The sequence below is a fragment of the Taudactylus pleione genome, unplaced genomic scaffold (assembly GCF_031769625.1).
Source record: "Taudactylus pleione unplaced genomic scaffold, aTauple2 ptg000296l, whole genome shotgun sequence".
Classification (NCBI taxonomy): domain Eukaryota; kingdom Metazoa; phylum Chordata; class Amphibia; order Anura; family Myobatrachidae; genus Taudactylus; species Taudactylus pleione.
The window spans coordinates 21,290,504-21,315,205 of NW_028284698.1; positions in this window are offsets into that span (position 1 = coordinate 21,290,504).

Consider the following 24,702-nt stretch of genomic DNA (forward strand, 5'->3'; position numbering starts at 1 on the left):
TACCATTATCTTCCTATTATTATACAAGACGTGGGGCCAAATGTAATAGAGTGAGAGTTTAGAAAATGTGAGAGTTTAGCAGTAAACTCTCACACTATTACATTGGTCGAGTTGTATTTTCAAAATGGAAAACATCTGGATGAGAGTTTAATTTGTGAGTTTGCATGTTCTCTATTACATGGGCCAAGTTTAAAAAGTGTGAGAGTTTATTCTATCATTTTCTAAACTCTCACCCTGTTACATTTGGCCCTCCATCTCTGATGATCAGGGCTGCTTAACCAGGCCCCAATTGTATTAGCCTCTGTCTACTGTAGGTTTTATTCCAAATAGGCAAGCTTCTGAAAACACCAGGTGCCTCATTAACCTTATGCATCTACATGAGATAGAGCATTATTGGCCCTAGTGGTGCCTTTCAATGCAGAAAAGGCCTTCAACAGAGTCACTTGGCCTTTTATACAATGAACTCTTGGTTTTTGAAGGCTTATTCCTTAAGGGCATTCTCTCTATATATCATAATCCTTTTGCTTCTGTTCTGGTAAATGGCCTTTACTTGGAGCTCTTTGATATAGGGAACAGCACTTGTCAGAGCTGTCCTCTCTCCCCTTTCTTATTTGCCCTGGTAATGGAACCACTGTATGTAAGAATTATACTTAACAGTAACATCTCATATATCACTGTCAGCCATATAGCTCACAAAATTGTGCTATACGCTGATGATGTGATACTGATTCTAACTAACCCTCATCAATCACTTCCAAATCTGTTTGAAAAAAAATACATATTTATCATCACTCTCCAATTATTGTGCAAAGTAGGAAAGAAAACTCTTTTTTTTCTGGGTGCACAAACTTATTTTCATCTGTTAAAAACAGTATTTTAATGTCATATTAAATTATTTATAATGCACTTAGACATAAATCACATATAGACAAAAAAATCACAAAATTTGTATGTAATACATCACAGTGTTATTAATCAACCCCAAACCTTCGGGTCAAGAATAAATTCTGTCAATTGGTATAATCGGACCCAGAGGGTGTAATCAGTGTGATTTATAATAACATTTATAGAGAGCGAAAAAGTATTAAGCAATGTATAAAAGTAAAGTACATTTTGGAAAAAAGATCAGACTTGGCAGAGAATTAAGAAGAAAAAGAAAAGTCTGGTTTAAAAGAACTGCTCAATCGGGGGAGAGAAATACTGCTGTTAAATCATCTGCTATTATGCATCTAATGACTCAATGAGTGTATCCCCTCCTCAGCGACAGTTATTATAGTAGGATAATTAAGGTAAGTAGCAGATATAATGAAAAGAGAGAATCAATAACAATCATGCATCTGCTTTCAATTCTCATTGCCTCCAAGCTACCGTGCAGAGGAGAAATGATGAGAGTACATTAGAAGACAAATATTAATCCTCTTTAATTAGTGCTTCTGCTATTGGATAAACTGTGTCTGGCTCCTGCAAGCCAGTACCGTTGAAAGTGTGAAAAAAGTAAACAGAGTCCACTAATGGTCTGTTATTCCCAAAACAAATCAGATATATATGGTGCAAGATAATTCAATTATAAAATGTACTTTACTGGAGGTGATTTCATATTCACATGCCAGGGTATAGTTTATATGGTATCCTCTCAATATATAAACACATTAAAAAATGCCTTCTGATTTCTCACAATAGTTAGTTTGGCAACACAAAAAGGACATATGAGTAATATCCTTATTGGTAAAACAGGTGACCTAATATGTGGTGTAATACAGGGTTAAGTGTTATCCAATAATATCCTATTGGTGACTCCGGTAATCCAATCTGTAGTATAAAACAGTGTCTGGTATTGTATCAATAGTCAAAGTAACATACCACTGTAACATTGTATTTATATATCATTTATATCATCCCACAATGGATGGTATATAAACCATGACAGAACACACAGATAAACAGACAGCATGTAGTATAATCAGCTGTAATTATTTTTGCTGCCTATATAGATAAGGCGACTGCAAACAAGGTAGTCCTAGTCAGCAATACATAAACAGTTACATAACTCACCCGCTAATATTGCAGCATGTTAGTGGCAGCTGACTGTGGCTACATGTAGAAACATAAATAAGCATTTCTAAACAAAAGCTCCTGAAAGTGAGATGGCGCTGGTGTTTCAAACAAAATTAGTAAAATAATACTTAGACTTATATGGTGGTTCAACAGAACTCCCACGGTGTAGCATCAATTCACAGGAGGATACATCCAGTTATCATGAAAAAAACATAAAACATGTATATTTCTAACACCATAAATCAATAACAAGAGTATAAATGCGATCACTAGCACTTGTATAAAAATAAACAATATGGCGTACCCCACTCACTATAAAATTGGTGGAGTATAGGCTCATAAAGGTTTCTTTTTGATTCTTCCAAGTAACATTCTTCAAAAAATGTAATTTCAATAATAAAGGTGGGTGCATACCCTACACACATGGGTAGAGTCCTTAAACTTCATATTAAGGTATATTTAGAAAGGGTATATATACTTGTCCAGTCCCCAAAATACCGCTTTGATCAGTATGTAGTCTTCATTAAAAAAAACTATTTTAAATCACAGACAAGATAAAACACTACTAATAGTGTAGAAGCTTCATAGATGTTAATAACAGAAATGACCTGATAAGTGTAGTCAGTGGCTTCCGGACATCCATAGACAGCATGATCATATGGCTTCCCCGGCAGTAATAAGTCATTAAAACAAACAAATGGTCCCATCACCAAAGCGTTTCGATCTCTGTGTGAGATCTTTTTAAAGGTGTTTGGGACCTTATCCTATACACCATCCTATATACCCCCTAATTAGATAAACAGCCTTCCTGATCGTTAATTTATTTCCAATATATAAAAACTACCCAGTAACATGTGTTCATCAATCCACCAATCCACTGCATCTGTTAGTGGAAGAAGCAGAGTCCCGGTATTCTCTTTGCATTCCTGCTGATTTCCAGTACTGATGTCAGAAGACACGCTGGAAGTGGTGTGGCACTAATCTCGTTCCAACTCCACGTGCATCCTGGATTTTGGAAATGCACGATGTCCTTAGTGTTGGAGGCAACTAAGTGCTAACTCTGTCCATGTGGCATATGGTCTTCGAAGAACTTTTACTTTCTTCGTGCATAGCATCGACCAGTGTTTTTTAAAAACATGTCCTACATCCTTATATTGTGAGCTAAAATTAGATATGAATGCCCATTGAAACCTATCATACTTAGGGGCTTTAGGTTTCATTTTCAACAGTTCTTCACTGTTAGTCTCATCCATAAGGTTATAACCATTTAGGACTTTCTTCTCCTTATATTCATTATTTAAGAATGACTCTTTCATTTTATTTGCCTGTTCTTTAAAAACCTCTGTGGTGGAACAATTCCTTTTTAGTTGATCAACTAACCTCAGGGACTTACTGGTCAGAAGCCACTGTGAGGGCGGGAACAAATGTCAACCGAGACTAATAGGATCCCATGCTTGTGGGTCATGTAGAGCATGTACTTTTATGGTCAATACTGAGTCTACAGAGGACCGGTTTGGAAGAACCATAAAACTTAGAAATTACATCAACTGTAATACAATAGGGATCATCTACTGCTTAGAGTGCAAATGTGGTAAACAATACGTGGGTATGACAACTAGACCCCTGAAAACCTGTATCTTAGAACACATTGGTAACATAAGAAATGCAACCAAAGATCTACAAAGGTTGAAGAAACTTACGTCAGTTGCAAGGCACTTTAACATGGCCCATAAAGGAGAACACACGTGAATTAAAGCATTTGGCCTGGAAAGGGTAAAGTTGGGCATTCAAGGTGGAGATTACAATAAAGAACTTCTGAGGAAAGAAAGCCGCTGGATTTTTAAACTGGGTACCCTTACACCACACAGTCTTAATTTAACAGCTATGGAGCTTTCCTGAATTAAAGATGACGCTTATACTCTTTATAGCACATCATGCATAACCTGGATTATTTATAATGGTGTTATTTGCATATATTTGGAGAAATCATGATGTCTCATTATATAGAATGCAATATATCTTTCCCCTTTTTTAACATCAGTTAGAACTAAGGTATATTACAACAATCCCGCCTATTTTTTTGTGTGAACCTCTTGTCTACTGCTACTGTCCACCCCAATATTTCCCTCATCTTTATTATTATATGTTTAAGGAGTATGGTTTAAATATTAGTCTCCAGATCATTGTGCATATGTGATACATGGCATAATCAGTGTATCTGGAAAGGGGGAAATGCATACATTTTATTAGTGCAACATACTAATTAGAGTTTTCAAGTCAAAATGAGGAATTTTGGTTACTACTGTGGATCGGCTAGTACTTACGTGGGTCGACCATAGTAACAAGATCAATCTATATTCTGGACAAGAGATCAATACCTTCATTGTTTAATAATGTTGCATTCTGCATATCATGTACTCCACACCCCTGTTACCATTAATGAGACTTTGGATGCTACTATTTTTTTCAAAAAACTTTGGCCCTCATTCAGACCCGGACGCAAGTGGCCGTTCGTACGTTCGGCGTACGTAAAAAAATATGTAAATTCAAGCACTCGCTCGTATTTTCGAACGCAGCCAAACATCCTCCCCAAACTCTACCGACCCCTCCTCTAACTAACGAGCGTGCCAAATAGTGAGCGTACATCCCCGAAATGGCTTGAAGGGAACGCACGCACAAGTACAAACCGGAAGTGGGACTGTCAGATTTCGATTAACTGCTCGTTTATTCTGCCTACCTCCCCCAATCGTATCATGCCAATCAATATATCAATTAGCTTAATTGTTTTTTTTTTTTTTTTTCACAATGTAATAAACTTTAATCTTGACCATGTTTGTGTTTACCCGCAGAATATGTACGGCTTAAACATTCGCTTTTATTTGTCAAAATACATGTTAGAGCCAATTAAACAATTGTTTTATTTGTTTTTAACCACGCATATTTTCCGGGGTTCATTTCTTTATTTAAATTTGCTTACGCATGTCACTGCATCAAGCCTATCATAACTCTCAAGAGATTTCTGGCCCTGTTGAACACATGACTCATACACTAACCAATAGAATTGGTCCTGTTAATTACCCAAATACATTAGCCAATCAAAATTATTTTCGGGTCTTTATTAAAAATGATTTTTAACAAATACACCATTGCCATCATGAGAGCCTCGGCATTCACCAGGCGCGAGCTGCTGGTGTTAACCGAGGTGATGGATAGGTGGATCACCAGCCAGCCTCCACCCATCACAAATCGCAAGAAGCGTTCCGCATATGTGGAGGTATGCCTGATCGGCCAGCTGGAGCGCAGGTGGTCGGACCTGCAATGGCGGACGCCCCGCTTGCTGGCATGCTTTCGCATGCAGATCGCTGAAAGTAAGTTTTTGGGACTGTGGTTTTCATGTTTATCTTTGTGGCCCTAACTGCGTGTGCATGTTTTCATGTACGTCCTATTTATTCATTGTACTCATATCTGCATGGCCATGTTTTCATGTATGTCCTATTTATTCATTGAACTCATATCTGCATGGCCATGTTTTCATGTATGTCCTATTTATTCATTGAACTCATATCTGCATGGCCATGTTTTCATGTATGTCCTATTTATTCATTGAACTCATATCTGCATGGCCATGTTTTCATGTATGTCCTATGTATGCATTGTACTCATATCTGCATGGCCATGTTTTCCGATTTGTGTTGTCATAAATTAGTGTTTTACTCAGTTTTGGTTGAAACTAACCACAATTTGTTTCACATCTTTTAGGGGCACAGCGAAGACTACGGCATCATCGCCATCCAAGACGGCGCTCTCGCCCACTCTCCCCAACCCCAAGCCAACCCTCCACAACCCCAAATTCCCCTATTTCCCCCTCCTCCCCAGCCTGCCCAGACCCTGTGGAGGATATTTCGGGGCTCCTTCCCCTCCATCCCAATTCCCCCTCTCCTCCAACCACCCCTCTTCTAACTACCCCCTCCCCGGAATCCCAAATCACCCCGCCAAGATCTTTGGGGAATGGAGGCACCTCCGAGGAGGACAAGGGAGTGGCTTCAGGAGCGGCCGTTATTTTGAACGGTATGTTTTTTTGGGGGGTTTTTTTGCGCCACAAACTGTTTGGATGTAATCATGTGTCGTTCCCTTTTTTTGTGTTCTTTTGTCGACTTTTTGGGAGTTTTCGGGTTGTCTTTACCTGCTACTGCTGATTTCACCATACACATATCACACCTGTCTGAATCCAATTTTTGGACTTGTAATTTTGGGGTAGACCATTTTGGGGGGCTTGGTTTTTTCGGTGTAAATCTGCTTTGTGCCACAATATTTTCATTTTTGGTTAGCTTGGTTTGGCTTGTTTTTTAATGTGGTTTCATTATTGATGTATTAATCCCCACACTTTTCTAACCCACAGAGGAACAGAGGCGTATGGCTGAATTAGCCGGCTGTGTGGGCCGTATGCGGGAACACATCATCGGGCTGCTGGTGGTCCTTGACCATATGTCAGTACTCCTTAGGAACCAGTTTTAGTTGTTTTTTTTGACAAAATTGAAATAAATTAATATTTTAAACTTAACGTTCTGTCTCATTCCTTGTTTCAAAATCAGAGATTGTTTACACTGACATAAGTAGACTCTTCCAGCAAGGATTTGCAATTATTGTCACTAAGATTGTGTGTTGTATTTTTTAGGAAAACAGGCACAAGAAACACCTAACAGTAACAATCTCATTTCCCTTTTTTGGTGTTGTCAAAATTATATATTACTACATTTTACATGTTCCTATTTGGGGGGCAAGCTGCTTAGGCCGATATTACGAAGCCAACTGATTGTACAGGATTCCTTTGGGTGTTGGTTTGGACCCAGAAAACATCTTACATTTTAGCTCAACTTGCGTCATTACTGGATTACCCCTTAGGCAAATGTAACGTGTGTGAACCTGGTTACACTTGCTTGTAATGGGCAAAAAAAGGAACAAAATTATACTCTCAAGACATTTATTCACAACATAACTAAAATAACAAAGTGGTCACTCACAAACAAAACACACAGTGATAATCATAAATACAACACATAGAAAAAACTAAAAAAAACACACAAAACATCAAGAACTGGTTGACGAAGGACCATGCCAACATGATTCCACAAATGTTGCATTGCAATATGGGTTCCATAATATATTCCCAAAGTTTCCACATGAAGGTTTTTTAAGGGTAGCAGGAAGTAGTCATCGTTGGAGTCCCAAAGATTATGAAAACAAACAGAAGATGGAGAAAAAAAAAAATTAATTAGATGTTCTCAAACAAACCGTACCACATTGGGTCTAAACACTGTTGGTTTGACAATAATTACCTAAAATATCTGGCCACCACATCATCGCATATGGCCCCCCCACATATTGACCTCCGACCAACCTCGGGGGGGCCATCCTCAGGTAAGGCATCCTCTGGCTGCATTGGGACACCACTCCTTATGGCGATGTTGTGAAATATCCCACACAGGACCACAATTTTTGAAACCATATCCGGCAAATACATGAGCTCGCCACCAGAGCGGTGGAGGCATCTGAATCGGCCTTTTAAAAGGCCGATACAGCGCTCCACCACTTGCCTGGTGGCTGTAAGTGTGGCATTAAAATTACTTTGTGGCCCTGGTGTGGGAGCCAAATAAGGAGTGAGCAGCCAGGACGTGCAAGGGTAGCCACTGTCTCCTGTGAAAAAGAAGTGACAACATCACGATCACTGTGTATCAAGCTTAACATTGTTATGTACTAAAGGTCTCCACTTACCCAGAAGCTGCGCATCACCAGCTTGTAGGTTGGTTAATATGTGCCATATCCCTGATTTCCGGATGACGAATGAGTCATGTGCACTTCCTGGTAATTTTGCATTCAGGGACAGGATCTGGAGGGAGGCATCACATACCACCATTACATTCAGGGAGTGATAGTGTTTACGGTTGCGAAATATGGCCTCCAGCTGTGCTGGAGGCTGAAGTGGTATGTGAGTACCATCCACAACCCATATGATGTGTGGGAAGCCAGCTATTTGGTAAAAATTGGCCTTGGCCACACTAAGGGCACCCATATCCAAAGGCATTTGAATAAAATGATGGAGGTGCTTGAAAAGTGCCTCCATCACTGCCCTCAGAATCCGGGAAAAGGAGGATTGTGAGATGCCCGCCACTATTCCCACTGTTGTTTGAAACGATCCTGAGGCACAGAAATGTAACACTGCCATAAATTGCGTAAGTGGTGGTATTGCTGTAGGACTGTTAATTTGCCGCTCAAGATCACTCTCTATTAATGAGAGAGTGTCTATGATGATTTTGGGAGGAAGACGGTAGCATCTTAAAACCTCATCATTGGGCATTCCAAAAAGGGTGACACGTGTTCGAAATATCTGGGGCCTTGCACGCCTATGATGCCTACGCCTGGGATGAGATTGAGGTTGGTCGGCTTCCGGGAGCATGGCCAGAACAATCCGACCCAGATCAACCTGAAATGGCAAGATTTGAATGTAAGGCTTTTTAAACCCCCCAAAAAATCGATTTTTACTTAGCTTGATGATACCATCAATTGATGCTTACATGCCGGGGTATTGTCATGATACGTGCAAACTGTAAACAATCACAATATAAAAATACAACAATTTATGCTGGGCATTTCTGTTTCAAAATTTGGTGCAAGACAAAACATAAAAGGGGAGAAACACACATTTGCCCAAAGAGCAAAATGACATTGCGCAGACTACGTCAAATTGGGGCCAAATGTAAGCAACAAATGCTAAAGGGAAAACACAAACAATTTAACGGGTCTGAATAAGCAGTTAAAAATGCGCTAATTAGTTCGCAAATACCAGTCACAATAGAAACAGATAAAAATGCACTAATTAGTTCGCAAATACCAGTCACAATAGAAACAGATAAAAATGCGCTAATTAGTTCGCAAATAACAGTCACAATAGAAACAGATAAAAATGCGCTAATTAGTTCGCAAATACCAGTCACAATAGAAACAGATAAAAATGCGCTAATTAGTTCGCAAATAACAGTCACAATAGAAACAGATAAAAATGCGCTAATTAGTTCGCAAATACAAGTTCAAAAATACGCAGCTAGAAAAACACAACATTTTAGAAACATTTCTGACTAAGAAAAACAAAGGTTACAAGTGTAAGGTCCAACAAAGTTGCGTAAATACAAACATGAACATTTACTAACCAAGTGAAAAAATGAACTTACCAATAGATAATATATAAGTTTCCGGATCAAAAGGTCTTTGGGGCAGAGCCAAAAAAAAACCTAACAAAGATGAAATTACGAAAAAATAACGTTTAAAAAATCAGGAAAAGAAGGAGACACAAATTGAACAAAAGTTAGACTGCCAAAAACTTACCAAATAAAGAAACGCCAAAAAAAAAACCACCAGAAAAAATGCGAATGGCAAAACGAAAACCAAATTTAGCAAATAAAAACTACTCCCACCAACGCCAACTCCAAAACCCGCCAACAATCAACTCCGACCAACGTAACCTCCAACAATCAACAAACGCCACCTCGACTCGAGACGCCCCAAGCCATAAATAGTGTTTAGTTTCCCGCACAAATTAAGGAGGGATCATAGGAACGCACAATCAATGATGCGGCCGAAAAATAAGGACGCATGTATAAATACGTCACTAGCCAAACCAAAAATTCTGGTGTATTTCTTGTTTTGAGCTAAGACATGGCTACAGACCAGGGAAACAATGGGCAACAGTCTGGTGGTAAGTATTTCAGGCATTTGGAAACAATGATTAATTTGACACATAATATAGTGCAAGTTGTGAAGTTTACAATTCTCAACATTTAAACAAATAGGTGAGGAGGATGACATGGAAGAGGCTGCTGGACCCAGTATTCCGGCCAAAGCTGGCAAAAAGAAAAGGCAGCCACAATTCACAAGAAAGGAGATGGAGGATTTGGTTCAGAAGTGTGTGGACATCCTGCCACAGGCAGACAGGAATATGAGTGCAAGCCAGAAGTGGAGAATGTGGGAGGAGGTAGCCGTTGCTGTCAATAGGGAGGGTGATTATGTCCGTCTAGCCCGGGATGTCAAATGGCGGTAAGTAAACACTTGACCCCCCCTAAAACCAAAACCGATTTAAAACAAAAGGATAATGGTTCCAATTTCACCCACAGATGGGCCGACTTCAAATATCGGCAGAAGCAAAAACTGGCGGACAGGGCTAGGAATGCAAGGGGGACAGGTGGGGCTCCCACCCCTGTGTCATTGGAGTTGAATGATTTAGAAGAGCTGGCACAGGGGTGTGTGCAGGCTGTGGAGGTGTTTGGCGTGTCCAACATGGATACGGACATGCCAGACTTTGCGGCTCCTCATGTTGTCCAAGGTAAATATTGTGATGTCACCAACTCTGAAATGTTATTGTGCCAATATGTAGATTCTAATGTGAGTCTTTTCTCATTTTTCCAACAGAGACACAGGCGGATGAGTTTGCTCCAGAGGGGAGCCTTGGCCGCAGAATTTCTGCTGGCTCTACAGGGGAGGAACCAGTACATCTGGCTGAGGACCCTGCAGAAGCCAGTCCAGGGCAATCCCCCTCGCAGGCAGTGTCCCTCCTCACAGAACTCAATTTTAAATCGGATTTCCATTCGGAGATTCTGCAGAGGATGGACGCCAGTCTGGTACGGGTGGCTGAGGCCCTGGAGCAAAATGCTGCGGCCAACGTGACCATTGGTCAGGCCCTGGCGGAAAATACCAGGGCCAACATCCGCATCGCCAATGCCCTGGAGCAGCTCGTTCGCCAGCACATGGTGGAGCCGACCTCCCTTCCTGCCGGAACATCAGGATCCTCCACCTCTGGCACAACATCAGCCAATCCTCCAAATGTGCCTAGCCCTGTGCCTAGTCCAGAGGCCACAACATCTGCCTCTGGACAGGCCAGCCCGATGACATCCCGGACCCGGTCTGGCGCCCTCCCTCCCCCAGCCAAACGGGGGAAAAAACGTTGACAGCACTGGCTACTTTTCCCACACTCCTTCTGTGCTTGCCCCATATTCCTTTCTGGCCAAAACTTCCCTCTCCTTTCTTGTGAATTGATTTATTTTTTAGCTTTACGTTTCCAAAAACTTTTATGTTTGCACAATTATTTAAAATTTTGGAATGAACACTGCAAAAAATGTTTGTGTAAAATGTGTGCATGAAATTGTTTTTTGATAGCAATAAATTTGCAAAAAATGTACGACTTTGTATTCTGACATTATTGTAAAAATGGTTTACATTTAATCCTGGCCCACAAGGCAAAAACGCGCAACAACAACATTTTACATGAAAAAAAAAAGGGCTCTTTAAGGAACGTTTGAAAATTTACATAAGGATGCAAATTCACCAGGCAAAAGCAAAATGGCCCCAAAAATACAAACATGATGACATTATTGTTACAATAGGCCAAAAACAAAAAATTAACCCCAAAATAAACCCCCACAAATGTACGCAAATTGATTGTGTAATCCTGACATTAGCAGCTATGATTTCCACCTGCGTACGGTTTTGTGCTAACCCAAAAAACTGATTTCAAAACACATACCAAGCCGGTTTTCAATCCAACACTAATTGTTTTTCTGACAAGCCGTGATTAATCGATGCAACATCGTGGAGTGCCGGGACGGAGGAGAAGGCCATCGCCAATGTGGTCGAGTAATCCAGACCCTAAGCTGTGCGAGCATTTTGAAGGGAAAGAGGATCATCCAGTGACATATGAGTTGGTACGAACACATTTGACGTTCGCATCTGATAATGTATGTACGCCCCAAAAACGCCTCGCCATGCCTGCGTTTTTCCATCTCCACCCCCGTCAATGCCCAAAAACGCCCTGTTCTGTCGATCACATTTGACATGTCACTTCCTGTACGCTATTTGACGAACGAGACAAAAAAAACTCGCAATCTGCCGTATGCACATGCGCAGTGTTATACCGACGCATGTGCGGTTACTCAACATCGGAACGCAACGAGCGTACTGCTGTTAACGAATGGCTCTGAATCAGGCCCTTTGTCTTTTGTTTCATTTTGATTAATGAGTTTTTGAAGTGGCTTCTGTTTTCATCCATCTATGATATCCGATGGAGATGTACCCTACCCTACTACCTAGAATATTTATGGATAAAATGTATTTTCCAGGTCACATGGCATTTATATTTATATTTATGTGATAATAGCTTTGTCCACTAAGAGATCACCATAGAATTGAATGACGTTTATACATGTACAGATATGGGATGATTTCAATATCTATACTGTACTGCAGACGGCATTATAAGCCACTGATTATACTCTATATAAGTCACTGCACTGGTAGTGACTAAACACATGCTTCCGTTATGTGTTAACAAATGTATCACTCCTGTTACAAATAATCAGCCCGCACAGACCCACTTGGAGGTTATTGACAGATGGAGGGCGGGATACATCCGGAAGCTGCTGATTGGTCTGTGTTCTGTAACAAAAGAGGGTCAAGTCTCCAGACCCAGAACCAGTCATGAACAAGCTGGACAGGCAAAATGATATCGTCGGACTGGCGCTTCATTCTTGTGATCTCCGCTATGCACACGGCGAGCTCCTGACTTACCAGGTCATTTTCACTTTCTGACGGCAACACGAGATAACACTTATTTATACTTCTACATGCAGCCACAGTCAGCTGCCGCTAACATGGTGCAATATTAGCGAGTGAGTTATGTAACTGTTTATGTATTGCTGACTAGGACTACCTTGTCCATTTTATAATTGAATTATCTTGCACCATATATATCTGATTTGTTTTGGGAATAAATGACCATTAGTGGACTCTATTTACTTTCTTCACATTTTCAACGATACTGGCCTGCAGGAGCTAGGTGTAGTTTATCTGATAGCAGAAACACTAATTAAAGAGGATTAAATTTTGTCTTCTAATATACTCTCAACATTTCTCTTCTGCACGGTAGCTTGGAGGCAATGAGAATTGAAAGCAGATGCCTGACATTATTGATTCTCTCTTTTCATTATATCTGCTAATTACCTAAATTCTCCTACTATAATAACTGCCACTGAGGAGGCGATACACTCACTGGGGTAAATTTACTGAGAATTGAGATAGGTCAAGATGACCATCTCGACTGATTTATACATTTTTTTCCTGCTTGCAAATTTACTAAAGGCAAAAGTTGGGTGAGTTAGAGAGAGATGACAAGCTCAGGTGAGATAGGAGCAAACTCTCTGTCAAATCACTTTTCAATCTCTCAACCCCCTGAGCTGCGAGATGGTCAGAAACATACACAAATCATTGTGATTTGTGTATGTTTATTTCTGTAAATGGTTAAAGTAGGGTTAATTTTCTAAAAAAAATGATGTGAGGTCCCCCCCCAAAAGACTAACCAGCCCCGGACTTGCCAGCCAGTCATGGTTCGTTAAAATTACAGGGAGAAAAATGTGTAGGGTTCCACTGTAATTTAAGAATCCAGAACCAGGCAGCAGGGACAGAGCTGATTTTAAATATAAGGATACAAAAATTGGTGGGAGGTAACAACTTTATTTTTTGATGGCATTTAACTTTTCAATGTTGATGTTGATGAAGAACATACAAATTCGGCTGCCATATAACCTGAGATTGTGGCTATAATTATATCAACACTGTCCCTATTTCGACCACTCTCCCAATATAAAATAAATACTAATAAATCTGAAATATTATATTTCAATATTCCCCTGTCAGACCTTACCTTCCTCCAGACCTCCTACCTGTTTCTATGGCAACCCAATAAACTTAAAAACTTAGGAGTTTACATCACTAAATCATATTACTATCCTACTTTTTTTGAGTGGGCAAAAAACCTAGAGTCAAAATGCAATTACTTCAGAGGCCAGATCTCATTAAATATTTTTGTACCAGACATCTCACACTGTGTATATACTAGCATGCCCCCCCTGCATACAGAGTGTGGCCAACTATAGAAATGGACACCTTGGGTTGGATGAAATAGGGTGCAATGTTTGATGCAATTGTAAATTCGCACCAAATCGCACTTTTCAAACGTGATTTTCAGCAAGAATCGCAAATGTAATTTGTCAAAAATGCAATTTGCATGTGACTTCTCGCAATATTATCCGCAACTAAACATCCAATTTTTAGATCAATCAGAATGCGAGTTACTTGGTGGGTGTGCTGGAACATAAAAGAAAGTCACCCATTGGCACCCAAAAGTCCTCCAAATTATGCATCGCACACCCTTTATAAACCCCAAACCCTCCATTTTGTTCTTTGATAGGGTGTGAGGCATTATGGGAGGAGAGGAGGCTTTTTACTTGTTTTGCTGCATGGCTTCTCATAGGAGACCAGTGGTTCCACAGGTAGGCTGTGAGTGAGCAGATGGAGGAGGAGTGAGATACTCCTGAGGCAGAGATGCAGGAGGCACAGGTGGTGGAGGAAGGTGAGGAGGAAGAGGAGCCACCAACTCCTTTGCCGGGGAAATCACACAGTGGGCAAAAATGTGCACTTTTCTTATTAAGAGAACTGCACTGTGGGGAGAGCCATGGTGCCTGTTTTCCACCAGCTACTTGGTTAGCAGGCTCACTGCACTCCCCAGGCCAGGAAAAAGGCTATATGGGTTTCTATAACTGAAGCTGTCAATGCTGTGAGTGACTGTAAGGGTGAATTCAACAATGTGAAAAAATGCTTTAATGATATTAAGAGGGTGCTCAAGGTCAAAATATCCAAAGAAATTAAATAAGCCTGCAGGAAATGGGGTGGCCACAGGATTCCAACTCATTATACTGCATTTGAGGAGGACCTCAAACAAGTGATACTACCAGAGATCCTACTGGGGGTTCACATCTATGACTCTGATCGGCCTGCAACCCGGAAACATTCTGGTGAGTTCCCCTAAAGTTGAGTAACATACATCTGTGTGTAACATAGTAATTCTGCTTGATGTTTGTGGTAGCCCAGGGGAGCCCAGTAATCTGCTGCTGGAGTACAACACATCCAAGCATGCTGTGACGTTGTTGGACCAGGGAGAAATGTGTAAACTTTAAGGGCATTCTGGGATGTGTTGTGCCAAAGCAGTAGGAGCCATGCTAATTACTCACACTAGTGCTCAGAGCAAAAAAATAATGCTTGTAAATAATAAACAGTACCATGGAATAGTCATAACAAGATGATTTGCAGTAACACTGCACACTTTAAAAGTAATGCAAATGTTTATTAGGTACATGCAACCAACATTAGACAGTGTTATATATTGTTGGAAGTGCATCTCAACTTAATGTCGGATGGGAGTTCAGCACAAAAAAATGTCTGCTTTCTTGCAAATGATGGCTGTAAATCAACCAAAAATTTAACATTTGAACAACATTATTTTTTTTCTCCAGCTCCACAGCACAAATAAGTCACCCATTGTTTGAATCTTACATTATGCTAATTAACTCACTTAACTACTAACTAGAAATAACCACACGGACACCTATGTGGATTTAAAAAGAGGACACAGATGGAATTTATTGATCAAATTGTATATAGAAAAATGGTGGCAGTAAAAAAGCAGTGCTCCAAGGCCATAGCCCGACAAATATATTTGACTAAATAAGAAGAGGCAGATCCCCGCCTGATGCAAACTGGCCGGAGGCAGAACCATTCTCCCTTAATTGGCACAGCCTTGACCCCTCCCTAAGATGATGGTTCCGCCACCCAGCAGGAAATCATCACACTTCAAAGAAGACTGCAAAGTTTCAATAGAACAAACTAGACCTGCGCCCATGAGGTGCACCCCATGGTCCTATAAAAACTCCTTCCTTGTAATGCAATCGAAAGTGCCATATAACACGCCCGCTTATTAGTGTCTGGACTGGATATTACCGCCAGACTAGCCTTACTGCTGGCCATCTCTAGCAGACTATTTGCAGGTCCCGCCTAATAGCAAGTATAAGCTCAAAGCATTTGCAAGGACCCAGATCATAGCCCCTAAATGTTTGACTAATCATTCGGGGTCCCAAAATTAGCATCTGCTGTCCATAAACATCTAATAAAGGCCAATTGAGCGCATGCTCCTAAAACCAAACCACTGAATCTTATTAGTACCTAACAAATGTGGGGCCTGAAATGCTAAAAGATGCTTATTAGCCCAATAGATACATGAATGTCCCACGAACCACACCCGACAATTAGCATTCCTATAAACCTGCAAAAAAGGGTTAATCACGGCCATATGGGCTTTACAATTTATTGAAAAGCAACCTAGCCAAGGGAAGTAAAACAATAGTTGGGTGACCCATCTGAAGGTGAAAAACAGAAAACCTCTGTGAGGGCAAAACTGAAAAGCCCCTCAAATTCCAAAGTGGCAGTGGGCAAAAGGCCCTTGGGTCTCCAAACAAAGTCGCAAGAAGTGCTGCTAACTAGGCAACTTATCCACAAATAAATTATTGTATGCAGACTACAACCATCGACCTAAATGTTTTAAGTCGTCAACGCAAGCACCTGCAGCTACCATTCAGGTTGCTCCCCCAATTATGAAAACTGTGTGCCAAACTGATCTAGTGACAAATCTAACCAAATCAAACAGTTGTGAAAGACCCTTGTAAAGTGAAACCTAGATAAAGTTTTCTGAGTGGCGTGGAGGAACTAGTGTGCACTGCCTGCCAGCCGTAACCTATTAATCATACAGCTAAACCCACCGGATCGATGAAAGGGTGTGCACGAGCTGGGATAGAGGTCCATTGCCCTTTAGCCAGCTGATCGGTTTTTAATCTATATATACGACACAATTACAGGTTTTACCGAAAACTTCAATCTCAAACAACAACCAGTTGATGTCGAACTCATGTTGATAACAACCCACCAATTATCAATGTCCCTAAATAAGCGCTACTAAACTACTAAACTAAAGAGTTTTGCCTCTTAATTATCCAATGCGATACCTGATACTGCAACTATCAGCTCCCTTAAATTTGACAGATCAATAGGTCCTCGCAAAATTACCTAGAATGAGGAGCTCCACCCCTGACCTCACATTATTTTAGCTAATAAAAACATTTGGTCATGACTGACATACCAGGAAGCTTTGAGAAATAAGAAATGCTAGACAGAGCTGCTGACATGGCTGCTCTGGAATGACTTCACTCATGCCATTTCCAAATAATTCTAACATGTAGGCTTGGACTGGCAAACATCCCTCACTTTTGTAAGCTAAGAAACCTTGCCAATCGTTACAAGATGATGACTAAATCCTCAGTGTACATGGAGCCACCGTCATCAATACAAACCGCTAAAATGCTGGTGCGACAATCAGCCGACAGAACAGTACAGGGTAAGCCGTGTATATCAGCAAAAGAAGGGGGAGGCCAGCACCCGAAACCCATCCCATTGACAACGAAACAATACCATCAGCTATCCCGTTCTCCACGCTTGGAAATTGATGTGCTCTAAAATGTAATGCTCCTGTGCAAACACACAAATGGGTAAATATGCCTCAACAAAACGCAAAGCCAAAGGAGACAGCCCCTTAAATATTGCTAGCATAAACAACACCCGAAGTTTCGTGGCAGAACGCAATCCTCCTGTTATTTGCCCAGATCGAGACTATAACCAATGATTGGAAAAAACTCCCAAAACAGCATACTGGCAGTTAGATATTGCTGCCTCCATGAATCCGGCCAATACTCCACACACCATGCGCCCTCCGATAATGCCCCGAAACCTATGGAACTAGATGCGTCCTTAAACAACTGAAGTTCAGAATTGTCCAATTTCAACCCCATTGAACTCTCATAAAATTACCAACCAAACGTGCAGATGCTCCCATAAGTCCTGAGATAAGTGAAAAAAATGGTTAGATTTTGAAATTCTGGCTGTGGTGTGCTCCAAACGACGACAACATTTTCCTGCCCTTGGGTATTACTCTACAACCAAAAATTGAAAAGGCCTAGAAGCGATTGCAATTGCTTTACTGACACTTCCACAATAATTTCTCCAATTCGCTAACTGTATCCAAAGGCAATCGGCAAAGACCTAGCTAAGTGTTTATCTCTATCCCCATATAGGACAAACTTATAAAAAGGGGCCCTCGGTCTTGTCACTGAAAACTGGTACGCCTAGAATCTATAAAAGCGTCTGAAATGAAAAAAGCAAATCCCCGCAAACTAAACCGCTGGCTGGCCCCACTAACAAATAAATCATCTAAATAGTGGGCCACCCCCCGTTGAGATGTATGTGCTTGCACACACCATTGCAAAAGGAACAGAAAACAGAACAACCCATTGGAAAGCACTTATCTACCAAATAAGCTTCAGTGACTGTACATCCCATATACTGGAAAGATCCGGGGTGAAGTGGCATTAATCGGAAAGTGGATCTGATATCTACCTTAGCCAGGGTTGCTTGCCTGCCCAAAAAACTATGTACCTTCTCAGTGCCCACTTGAAGGATTGTTGAACCACTCAGCAAACTGCCGGATCTAACGCATTGTTTACAGATCACCTTTCCAAGAAGGAAAGATGCTAGACAAATCTAAATGTGCCAGTCTCCATCTTAGGTACAAACCCCAAAGGCAAGATGCATAACCCCTGCAAAGGGAAAGACAAGAAAGGGCAAAACATGTGCCCCAATCTAACTTCCGCTACCAATTTACACTGAACGACTTCCGGGTGATCGCATATGGACTGAAGATCCCTTTTGGATATGATGTATATATTGTGCATTAAAAGCAAATGCAAACCCATAGTAAAAAACCCCCTAACAAAAAAAAATGATTCCTCCAAAGGAGGATAGCGATCAAACACTCCCGCAGTTCGCTCACATTAATAGACGGGGGCGCCTGATTTAATGCCCCTTTGCTGCTCATTTCGATATCCCCTTGACCCACTCCTACACCCCCAATATGGCTGCATTTCAAGCCATTGACCATTACCACACAGCATGCAGATACCCCTGTACTTACGCCCAACTCCCTATTGCACTGGGCATTATAGAACTCATAGCTGTTACTGCGCCCAGCACTTGAGGTACCAGGACTGGCTGGATAGGGCTACTTCTGCGGAACCTACAGGTAGTTTGGACTGCTGAAAGACCTTTAGGTAAAACTCTCTGTCCTTGAATCCAAACCAAAACACTGCCTGACCCTCCTGCTTCCTCCTGAAATACTGCATGTATTTCAGCACATCCATGTAGACCCCGGAAAGTTTTCCCAGTAAAACTCACCGCAAATACGTACAATGCTGAAACCAGAGTACATGGGAGCATGTACAAACTCCACACAATTAGGGCCAAGGTGGGAAATGAACCCACAACCTGCACTGTGAGGCAGGAACACTAACCAATACATCATCTGTGCTGCACTAATTTTGACCTCAAATCCCTAAGTACAGCTGCATTTGCACAATGGACCACATCCCCCCACTGCTACTGTGACCCTAGCTACTGCCCCTAGTTTACAACACTGGCCCCTAGTCCTGCAAAATAAATATCCAGTGACTTAAGGTGAGACTCTCCTGGGGAAAGTGGTGCTGGGTGGTTGAATTAAGTAAAATGTCCACAGACTATAGGCTAGTAATCTGGAGATTGACCAGCTGTGTCAGGAAGGTGCCCACCTCATTTAAGGCTTGATAAAAATAGGATCAAATGTTTTAGATGTGGTGGCTTGGGCCATGTTGCTGCTAATTGTCCACTTATCTCTGAATCTATGCAATATGATACTGCTTATATAAATTGCAGAATATCTTTCTTTGCTTGGCTAGTCTGTACTGTAGACTGATATGCTAAGCTAAGCAAACAAATGTGTATAATTTCTGTAGAAGACAAAAAGTAGAGGATCTCTTATATTCTGGTAGCCAGGTTACTCTTGTAAAAGTTGAGTTGTTGAACCCCTCAAAATGTCAGGCATAACCTGTATACATGGGGATACTCAACATTATGATACTGCTAATATGAACATAGAAACAAAGTGAAATCTCATGGTAGTCACTGTACAATTAGTTCCTTATTTGATGTTTGATGCAATATTGGGGAGAGATTTTTTTCCCACTTTTGGAAACTGTGGGAAACTTAATTACAGAATTAACCTAGATCCATTTGATAGTGTTACTGAAGCAGAGGCAGTGAAGGTGTTCCCTTTTTCAAGCATGATTGGAGAATCAGAAAATTATGAGAGTGGCAGTGTGGCACAGAATGATGTGTCTCCTACTGAAGTAGGGAATGTTGTTGAGCTAGTTGTTGATATGCCTGGTCTTTAAGTAAGAAAAATATTTTTGCCTCAGAACAGTTAAAATACCCTACATTGGTACAGGCTAGAGAAAATGTAAAAGTGTTTGAATGAAATGCAGTAGAGCAAAATAGTAGGTTGTCATACCCTCACATGGCAGTATGGCAAGATTTGTTGTACCAAGTATCCATGAAAGGAGAAGATATAGTGGAAATAATGCTAAGGCATATAGAAGAATATTGGACCTGGATCATCATCACATAACTGTGGGACATCTAGGAGTAGAAAAAACCTCTGATAGTATTTTGCTGTGTTTTTTTCTGGCCATGGTTCCATAAAGATGTATCTGAATGTTGTGCAGTACCATGCCCCCAAGCCAATTGTTCAATATTTTTGTCCCATTACCCATTATTGAGGTCCCACTTAAGAGAATAGCTATAGATTTGATTGGACCTCTAATAAAGTCTGCCTGGGGTCATCAGTTTATTTTAGTGGTAATGGATTACACTACCGTATACCCAGAAGTGAAACTATTGCACAATATACTGTATCAATAAAGATAGCTGCAAGGGAACTAGTAATGTATTAAGTATTAGCAAAATGGGAATACATAAGGAAATATTAACTGATCAGGGTAACCCATTTAACTCAAGAATCTTGAAAGAGTTGTGCCACCTGTTTAAGGTTAATCCATATATTACCCTCAGACTGATGGTTTATTGTAGAGGTTTAACAAAACTCTAAAAAATATTCTAAAGAAAGTGGTGGATAAAGATGGGAATGAGTGGGATTACTGTCTTTCTGGCTATTAGAGAGGTTCTGCAATCTTCTAATGGGATCTCACCTTTTGATTTGCTGTTTGGGAGACACCCAAGGGGATTGATGGATATTGCAAAAGACATATGGGAATTGCAACCCGGACTTTATTAGAAATGTGCAGCTATTTTTTTCTGAAAATCAAACACACTTTAGGGTTCCAAGATAAATTCCAAGATAAATTAAATCCCTACTCTGATCACTTTTGTGGGACTGAGTAGAATCAAGTCACAGCTCAGGTCTGCTGAAATTTCAGAAATCAGATTAAAAAAATGAATCTCGAGTTTTGAATTTCATGTAATTGTATGATATTAGCTATTTATATCAGTTAAAAAAAATCCAAAACCAAGACCGAATCTGAAAAAAACCACTTAAGGGTAGTTTTTACCAAAACCATAACATTTCAGAGTGGTTTTGCCAAATGCAAAGCCAAAACACAGGGATCCGCACACATCTCTAGTCCTTATAAAACTGGTATTGAGCATGTTTCTCAGATGCAGGAAAGAATAGCTGCAGTGGTGCTGAAAGGGATAGAGCACATTGAACATAGGCACAATAAAGGATGTGTATTCATAATGCCCAATTACGTGCCTTTGCTCCTAGGGACAGAGTGCTTATTTTGGTTCCCATAGTAGAAGGTACATTTTTGGCCAAATGGCAAGGACCATTTCAAATAATAGAAAATGAGAGTGAGGTTAGTTATAAGGTATACCAGCCTGGGAAAAGAAAGCCAGAACAGATCTATCATGTAAAACTTATATACCTTGGAAAGATATAGTAAATATATCAGCCACCCCGGTACCTCTGGTAACCGCATTACCTTTGGTTCCCAAAGTAACAATAGCCAAAACCCCTCAACTATTAAACAGTTACATACCTGGTAAAACAACAGTCATTAAACATGACATAATCACTGAAACAGGGGTTAAGGTTAACCTAAAACTCCATAGAATACCAGAAGCCCAACAGGAATCAGTGACTAAAAAAATGTAAAAAATCTTGGAGTTAGATATAATTGAAGAGTAATACTTATTCCACAACCTGATAAGTGATTTCCATAAATTGAATAGTGTGTCTAAATTTGTTGCCTATCCATTGAATGAACTCATTGAAAGGCTAAATATAGCATGGTAACTACTCCAGACTAAATCAAAGAGTACTGTCAGAATGACAATTCAAAAGAAAAGACAGCTTTTCCTCCACCAGAGGGTCTTTGCAATGCAAGATGTTGCCATTTGGGTTACATGGGGCAGCTGCCTCCTTTCAGAGGATTATGGATACAATTATAAGGCCCCATAGTCAGTATGTTGTTGCTTATTTCGATGGTGAAGTCATCTATAATCCTGATTGCCAGTTTCACTTGCCCAGGTACAGGCAGTGTTGTACTGGATCCATGAAGCAGGATTGACAGCCAACCCCCAAAAAGGTGTTCTTGGGGATAAAATACCTTGGTTACATCATAGGAAGAAGTTTGATAAAGCTATAACTTAATAAAATTGAGGCAATACAAAATTGACCATGACCTCTAAATAAGAAGCAGGTTATAGCTTTCTTGGCAGTAATGAGGCATGCAGAGATATAAATGTTGAGTCCACACCATTATAACAATGGATCAACAATGGATCAACAAAATCAATTAAACCAACATGAGAGCCTCTCCTAGTAGAATAAATACTAGTGCATAAGGACAAAAAAGTAATAAAAACTCTTTCTAAGGCACTCTTTAAATTCAAATAAAAATGAAAATAAAGAGCAAAAATTTAGCTTTTATTGGAAAACCCTTTTCTAAAAAAAGACACTGTTACTGTGTATTAAATATTTTAAAATAGTATTAGATAATTGTGAAATGAAAGTAATACTGTAAGGGGCATATTCACTTGGGCGCAAGGTTTACCGAGGTAAATAAACTCTGCTAGCGTTGGGCATCTTTTCTTGTCAAAAATGCATCTAAGTCACAATGCGATGTGACTAGGACACACTAGAAGACTGTGCTGATTAATTTGATATATGACTCTTGTATATCCGTGTGCACCTGAGTCTGCATATGAACGAAAGAGAACTTATAATGATCTAGGTTACTTCCTGGTCAGCCCTGTTCACACTGAACCCAGGTCTGCCCTGCTAAACCTACAAGGTCATAAAAAAGTGGGAGGTGACCCAGGTCGGATAACATGGGTCGCGCCATTTACAGTGCACCATTACCTGAGTCCATCCTGGGTCCAACCCTGGTAGCTACCTGGGTTGGATTGCCGGGTCACTTGACCCGGGTTATTTTTAAGGAACCCTTTTACACTGAGCTGTGACCCGGATAGACCCAGCAAAAATCTAGGTTTTTGCTTTGGTGTAAAAGGGTATTAGATACATTTGACAAAAAAGATGCTCAGTGCTAGCAGAGTCTCATGGAAACTGGTGCACAAAGAGGGGATTTTTACCGTGATTGCAGCAAAGATGTATAAGGACACATCTGTATATTGGATCTCTTATCAATATCAATAGTGTAACACAATTATAAAAATGATATCAAGCTGGCAAATAGCCCCAATTAGCCTATATGAGGTAGTCTCAAAAACGTTGTGTCAAAATTGTAATTTTACTGACTGTCATATGGTATTGCTAATAGCTTCCACAGGTATTGAAAAAAGTAAGACACAAAATTGTTGCAAGACTATACAATATAAAAGAACTAGAACACATAGAACCACGTTAATCTAGGATTGCTCTATATTTAAACTAAATAAACCAATGCAATCATAGGTCACTTTGAGTAGTAATCTCATATCCTTGGTGTGCATACAAAATAAAGGCAACTCACAGATATGTCTCAGAGAATACCCAGAGTAGTAATCACATATATTTGCTATACATACAAAATAGAGGCAACTGTCAGTGAATACATTGGATTAATGATTAAAACCAATAAGCTGCTGTCCAATTTCCAGCAGCAAAATATACAGTATAAGCACTAATATAGATGTGTTCATTAACAGAGCAAGCAGACATCTGGAGGGATAGAGGAAAATTGGTAGAGCCTGTGTTGTCCCTTATCGCAAGCATAGAACAAGGGGTGAGAGAGAGGTAAGTGCCCTATACTGGGGTATCCTGGGAGAGGCAGAGTAGGATGCTTGTACTTTCCATAGAAAATGGGCCACAAACTGCCTGCACACCCTGAATATATATATATATATATATATATATATATAAATTAGGGATGTGCAGGCTCGGTTCTACTCGGTTCCGTTCGTTATTTTTTACCGAATCTTATTGGCTATCCAAAACTCGTGACAGCTGAAACCCAATAAGATTCGGGTAAAAAAAACGAACGGATCCGAGTAGAACCGAGCCTGCACATCCCTAATATATATATATATATATATATATATATATAAAATTGGAGATGCTACCTATGGAGGCCATTGATATATACACAAAAAAAAGAAATTGACTGATTATATATAAATAAATACATTTTGCAGTAAATAGAGGTTTTTGGCATAATCTTGGCCAAGGTTATGGGCCTACCCACCACATCCGGGTAACCTCTGTAGGGTGGGTCCCTAACATACTAGGGTTCATGAGCAGGGTCATCTTCCTTCATGTGATCAGGGGAGGGGGCAGAAAAA